Source organism: Lactuca saligna, chromosome 6 (genome assembly GCF_052625555.1).
Source record: "Lactuca saligna cultivar CGN05327 chromosome 6, ASM5262555v1, whole genome shotgun sequence".
NCBI lineage: Eukaryota > Viridiplantae > Streptophyta > Magnoliopsida > Asterales > Asteraceae > Lactuca > Lactuca saligna.
In genome coordinates, this window is record NC_136422.1 from 13,264,604 (window position 1) to 13,272,031 (window position 7,428).

At 30.6% G+C, this 7,428-nt stretch overlaps 1 long non-coding RNA gene across 2 annotated transcripts; it reads left to right on the top strand.

Moving 5' to 3' along the window:
• Positions 1 to 3,012: 3,012 nt before the first annotated feature.
• LOC145001613 (uncharacterized) lies at positions 3,013 to 5,725 on the top strand. Of its 2 annotated transcripts, none has more exons than XR_013661658.1 (9): positions 3,013 to 3,295; positions 3,434 to 3,552; positions 3,701 to 3,763; positions 4,015 to 4,098; positions 4,775 to 4,849; positions 4,964 to 5,020; positions 5,124 to 5,191; positions 5,291 to 5,356; positions 5,451 to 5,725. It is a non-coding gene; the product is annotated as an uncharacterized LOC145001613 (long non-coding RNA). The 2 variants fall into 2 exon arrangements; XR_013661657.1 differs by having other exon boundaries at positions 5,497 to 5,725.
• The last annotated feature ends 1,703 nt before the right edge of the window (positions 5,726 to 7,428 follow it).

Below are 7,428 nucleotides of genomic sequence, written 5' to 3' on the forward strand. Positions count from 1 at the left end.
TTGTTTTTTTATTAAAAAAAGGTTCGGGAATAGACTCAAATTATCTATCGACCATGGACAAAGTTTAGAACCTAAAACACAAAAATAACCAAAAAAGAATGATTCAAATGAAGAAACATAGTATCGGTTTGGTATGAAAATCAAATGAAATCAAAACTGATCAAAGCTGTAGCGTTGGGGACCGTGAGGGAGACGAAGTAGGATCGGGTGATCGAGGTATACACAAACATTTCATAACCACCACTATATGCTGAAATTTGACAAAATCGCTGTCTAAAATTGCAAAAATTAGAAACCTAGTCATACCACATACATCCAAACAATTTAAACCGACTCATAACTATCATGGAAATCCCAAAATCGGAAGAAACCTAAATCATAATTTGAAAAGTGATGTACCTGAAAACATAAGCGTAGCATAGAATTGGGAGCAATAGAGAAATATAGAGATACGAGTAAGTCAGTGAGAAGTAGAGCCGCACGAAAACGATTCTATTGGAGGACGAAGGTGGTGAGTCTCAAGCAACTCCGGCTCCAAACATGCGGTATTGGAGCCAGAAGCTAAACCGGTGATGACATGGGTCCAAACCATGGACGGTTGCTTCTGATCGAAGTCGAGAAAGGGATAGGTAGAACGATGGTGATCGGAGGTCTGGATTGGTGAAAGAAACAACACGTATGTAGGAGGATGACCGGTGGAGAGCGTATGAGGATTTGATGGAGGCAGTGAGAAAAAAAAACATGAGATAAGGCGATGGAGAACGATCGGTGGGAAGAGGCTCAGATCTGCAAGTTTGGAACCGGAGAAAGGACATGGATATCAATGGAAATGAGCATCAAAAGAAGAAGCAAATAGTGACACTCATCCTAATCCGATTGGATTACACGGGGGGTGAAGTACAAATAGAACATGTGTGCATCTCCAAATTTACAAAATACCCCCTCTAACTAAACTAAAACGGGTACAAAAAGTGTAACAATATTAGAGGGACCTAGTTGGATTAAATTTCAACAGTTTACGTTTGAAATTTATCACAACTTTATATATATATATATATATATATATATATATATATATATATATATATATATATATATATATATATATATTAATGAGTCTCCATGTCATATTTTTTTTACCAACTCACTTTAACATGTGACAACAATAAATAATACTTTATATATATATATATATATATATATATATATATATATATATATATATATATATATCAGATAGAAATTTTTCATCAATTTTTTATAGTTGGGTTCTCCTTCTCACTTTTCATCTACTTATGCAATGTTAGAACTGACTCGGGTCAGATTTTGGTAAAATTTGATGGATAGAAGATTTTTGGATCTGCTTTAGGCGGTTGGAACTCCTTGAGGTTTTTTCCAATCTAATGTTTGACCTTTAACCATGTCTATAGTTATTGTAAATTTTATAAAAAAAACTTATTTTTACTAGGTATCAAGTATGGTTAGCTTATGCTTGCATGTGAATGGGACATATAGAGCTCATTGGGCTGAAAATTTGAGATTCTGTAAAAATTAGTTGCATATAATTTATTTGTTATCTTCTTTTCTAGTGCATGGTCGTGCTGGTTTTTTTCCAAGTAAAAATAGTTGTGTTCCATTAGCCCTTAAATGCATTAAAGGTTCTGGAGAGATCGTTCACAGCATATTAGTTGGATTGATATGGAAAGATACACAAGACCAAACTTCCTTATACGGAGAAGAAAAAGTAAGTATTTAGTTTACAAGTTTCTAATGGTTAATCTACACAAACCTTGCGTTTTTATTTCACTGAGAATCATTGCTGAATAGACAAAGTGGTTGTCAGTTTTCTCCAAGTAATGACTATCCTAAGTTCCAATGGTCAACAAACATGACATGTCATCCTTATTTCCATTCAAAATTATGAGCAATGCATTGATCAAACTAAATGAGTTTTTGTGCGATCGAATACTCCCTTTTGATGTCCAAGTGTCATATTAAATCTTCAATGTATATTAGCGAGTGATGAATCAGTAACGACATAAATTCAATTTGCCTTTTTTAAATATTTAATGCAATTTCATAGAATTGTTCATGAAACATTTACAAAACTTTTGAATAGAATGAAGGAGATGATATTTTTTTATGTGTGATTATTCACTTAATCTTCCTTTCATCCTTTGTATCTATTTTGATGGGATTGAAATATCCCGTTGTAGAGAGATGACAGGAGTGGAAGTCAAAGATACAAGTAAGCTAGAAAACTTCATGAGGCTGACTGGCTGAAGGTTGGCCATGAAAATATAAAAAAAGATAGATTGAATGAGTAATTCGAGTGAAAGAATGTGTTAGTTGCAGGTAAGGCTATTTGGCTATTTCGATCTTTTATTTATTTCCTTGAATTTTATAATATTAAATTAAAGTAACCATTTTTGGTAATTGCATTAGCATTTTCTATTTCATGACAAATCAATTAATATAGATAAGATGCTTTTGGCCAATGGATAGCATTGATAACATTGATTATATGTACAAAAAAAGTAAATTGCTATTTGTAATACACAACTAAATAAAAGTAGTTTGATATTTATTGCAGAGTGTTATGGAGAAGGAGTTGGAAAACTTAAAAGACATTGTAATGAATATAGGAGAGTCAAAGGGAAAGTTTGAGCCCTAAAAGCATATACGTGCTTAATTATCTATTACAATCAATGAGCAACAAGTTACAAATTTACCCAATGTACTCTTGTGGGATTTGTAATTTTTCCTATCCTTTTTATGATTGATTTCCACTTAGTTCTTTGGGTTTAGTTGTACCGAATACATATCCGATCCCTGCAAAGCGGGGATCCTTCACTAGTTAATATTATAATTATCATTTTGACTAATTTGTAAACTTATTACATATACAATTAAATCACAATGTCCTTATGAACAGTACCTTGCCAAGGTACTGTTCATCGGATTATATGTAACTCAACCGGGGTCACCGCTAAACCACTGGATTATCTTCATCTCCACTGCTTTAATCTACGAACCTTCACCATTGCTCCTTTAAACCCTCTCAAAACGTGGATCCTCATCGCCCATCGATGCTTCCTTGATATTTACATGTGCTCCACAAAGTTTTTTCTTATTTTCTAGGGTTTTCGTACCACCACCGGAGCACCATCGAAGCAACTCACCATCTCCGCAACAGTTATCGCCTGTCTCCGTTCCATACCCGGACCGACAACGAGACCACCACTTCTCTCAGCAAACGAATCATAAACCTTACTTCACAGAAGAAATTGACCAGGTTTTTTTTTTTTTTTCTTTTCTTTTCGCCTGTCACCACGTTTTCAGCTTCACCACCGAACAACCACCTTTCTATTTGTTTTGTTAAAACACAAACTCTAGTCTTTATGATTTATGCAATTTCTTATGTTTATTGTAGATGGTCTTTGAAACTTTTGGGTTTATGCTATTTTTCCTGAATCAAAAGCAACAACAACACCAATACCAACAAAAGCAGTTTTTGGGTATTTATTTGGTCTCTTTTGATTATGTTTCAAGGTATTTCTCAATTACTTTGCTTATTTATTCTTATTTATTTCTAATGCATAAATAATGCATGCCAACTGTTTTTGGAAATGTCCAAGTGAAACTAATATGAGATTATGCGTTTTTGGGATGAATTAAACTGATCATTGGCAACTCCAAGCCCCAGTAGAGTTTTGGAAATATCGATGGGCCTGGTTATCTTGGTATTGATTTCCTTGATGAGGTATCTATTCCTTTTTTATACGTGTTTTCTCTCATGATTTTCATTTATTATTCAAACAATCTAGATGTTCAATTTATCAATAGATTATTATCCTGATTTAGTTAAATTAGGAAGTATGATGGACTCATCTTACTTACAACTTAATTAATAGCAAATAGATAATCACTTCATTGAAGTAATTATATTCCATTGATGTTTGGAGGTGCTTCATTGAAGTATCAGCTAACAGATAATTATCATGTATTATGCAGAATTATGAGGGTCATCCATCAGGATCAATAGTGGATTTTGCATGTGATACCAACGGATCTCAAATATTAGCAGCTCATACAAAGGTTTCTAAGCAAAACTCAAATTTAAAATAATTCACTTTATTGATCCCATATATCTCTATCTCTTGCTATAGTAACTACTATAAATATTAAACATAAACTTTAAATCGTGCTCCTTGAAATTTGTTATAAGATTGTTACACGAGACACACGACTGGACAAAACTTTTTAGGGTTATTCTTATGATGAAGAGGGCGTTTATGTCTTTTGCACAAATGAAAGGTTGAGAGCACGTACATGTCCCACCTTTTTCAGTAGGACAAAAAGTTGCAACTTTTCTAATTTACATCATTTGATAAGTGCAATTTTCAACTAAAAATAGCAATATAGATATATTTTCTATATATAAAATAACAACATACTTGCATTTCTTACAGATAACAAGCTATATATAACAAATAAAGTAACTGCCTATATTTGATCATATTTTCTACTCATTACCAAATTTTTAGCAATTTCAAATGTTCAATTTTATAAATTTTGTTATTTTTGCAAACACTTTTGGCTATTCCTAAATGCTCATTGCATGTATCTAAAGATCCGGAAATAGAACGGATTTAATCATACTCTTACATGGTGTCGTTGTTTCTGTAAGTGATCACATTCTCCAATTCTTGAAACTTTTCTTTTATAATTATTTTTATAGTAATCACTGAAAAATGGACATCTTTTCAATCAGATTCTATAGGTTCCTGAAACAGAAAAAGAAAGTATTCGTACATCATATTTGGCAAATCACCAAGATGCATCTTGAGTAAATATTTCTTTTTTAAGTTTTAACTAATTTTTTCACTTTTGCCCTAATCTGAGGCCTTGACTTGTGTATCATAAAGGTTGACTTTGTTGACTTCCAATTTTTCGCTTTCAGCCCAAATCTATTATACCTTTGTTTGTCATACTGCCACTGCTTTGTTGAGATCGGGAGGTTTGTTTGTCCATCTGAAATTTAAAGTATTAAATTTTAAATTATTCAAGAAGTATGATTTTTTTTTTTTAGAATATGTTCCTAAATTTGAGAATGATAACAGAGTTCACAAACTAGAATTTCAGAGAGTTAAAAGTGGATCAAATATATGGGTTTTCTAAGCCTATAATGGTATATGACCTTTTAATAATTTCTCCTTTATTTTCACTTTATATATTTTTATCCGCGTTGAAGTTTTAATTAAATAAGTTAATATTTTTTTCATTGTAGTCTCACATGAATAAAGACCATTCAAATGATACAAAAGTTATAGTTCAACACTCGACATCAATTCCGGTAATTTCCTTAGTATTTTGTGTTAATTAAAGAGTAGTCTGCAAACATAATCCATGTAGTTTGAAAATAATATATTTATATTTTTCATTTGTAGTCCTTATTAAAATTATCAGATTAGTGAAGCTTACTTGGATTTATAGGTGGATTATGTTAACATGGTAGATGTTGATGGCCTTCGCTTCGAAGTAAAGGTATAGGCTCCTTTTTGGTTTTTGGTTTGAAGTCCATATTTTATTATTTAGTTTCATGCTGTAAATTTGATTTTTTACCATCCTTCTTAATAAATGAAGGTTTTTTTTGATACTTGTCAATCTCTCATGAGTTTTGACACTTGTCATTTTGTGGTAATTTTGAAATAAATATTATCCACCGATCAATTTTTTATTTGTTTTAATTTTTAATTAAAGTAATATACTTATATATGTAAAATATTAAATATCATATATATGATATTAAATTGTATTTATATATGATATTAAATTGTAATAAATACGTTTCTTTATTTCTTATTTTAAATTTGTACACTAAAAAATATTTCCTTTTTATACTTTAAGTTTAATCATTTTTTAAATCAACCCGTATAATATACGGGTCTCACACCTAGTTCTTTTTTATATTTTTATGGTAGGCTGGTTATTAAAATAACAACTTTAAGCTTTAGATTATGTTCTCAACTTGTGCTGAAGAAAGAAAGTGAGTCATGTCGTTTTAACATATTAACCGAAAAAATGCATGGGCATTTTAGTAATTTTGTACCCAAATCAGAATTAGTTTTTTTTAAGTCTAATTTGGCAACTGAATTCTAAGCTTTAGAGATCTTATATTGGTATCAAAAAGTGGCACATAAAAATTTCAAATTGGTTTTTGCAAGTCCAATTCCTTTAATCTTTCATTTGTCCACCATGTGGATTGGGAATGAATTGTGAAACTTCATTTCATAAGGAACATTATGAAAATCTGTATTATGTTGTAACCGGAGATGAGTACTTTCTGTTTCTTCCACCCACTGATGTTCATAGAATGTATAATTATGACTACCCTGCTGCTCAATGCATACTCTCAAGTACAATTTCACCCTTTTTTATATTTGCATTTATCTCTTTGGGTTCTTGGATGCCTGTTACGTGTTTACTCATGATTGATAATAACATGATGTATATACCACAGTTGCAAGTGTATGGGTACTTTAGTCATTTTGATTGTTTTGTTGATATATTAACAAGAAAGCGGGTCTTTTGAATTGGAATTGGAGAATCTAATGAGATATGTCCCTTGTAGTGTAAATCCTTGCCCATTGCCCAAAGACCAGGAAAAAAGAAATGTATGAATTCCCATTTTACTATAATGCATCCAACCCATTTCAAGTCACTGGCAAGGCTCTCCCATATTTTTAACCAACAAATCTGGAAATAAATGCGTCGCTACACTAGTTTTTTATTAAGATAAAAAAACAACAATAATATCATTTTTATAATATAATAATATAAATAGTATTATAAAAAATAAAATTCTAAATAAATTTTCATCAATTTTTTATCTTTGTTTTTAGTCGTAAACCCACAAACTTTATATATATATATATATATTCCATAAAACTAATATCATTAATTGTAAACAAAAATATAATAATTCAAACAAATATTATATCCATTTTATTAGTTACATATAAATCGTTGCATATAATGATATATTAGTCAAAAGAAGAAAAAAAACCTTATGAGTGGTGTGTAAAAAATGAAAACAAAAAAAATAATAATAAACTAGATAAATACGTTGTTAACATAGTTAATATAATTATAAAAGCTAGAGAGAATTATGAGTACGATGAATACAAAAAATACGAAGAAAAAAACAAAGACAATTGCATCTAGTGAAGAAAAAGAAGAAAAAACATGTTTGAGCAACAAAAAAGGTACATCAAGGACAAAAAATTATTAAGAAAGAAAAAAACCACACTATAATGAATGGGGGTATTTTTTTCCATTTGATTAAAACTTGAAGGGCAAATAGTGGTAAAAAAAAAAAGAATTACAAAATGAAATTATAAAGCGTGTATATAAATGAATGGGGTA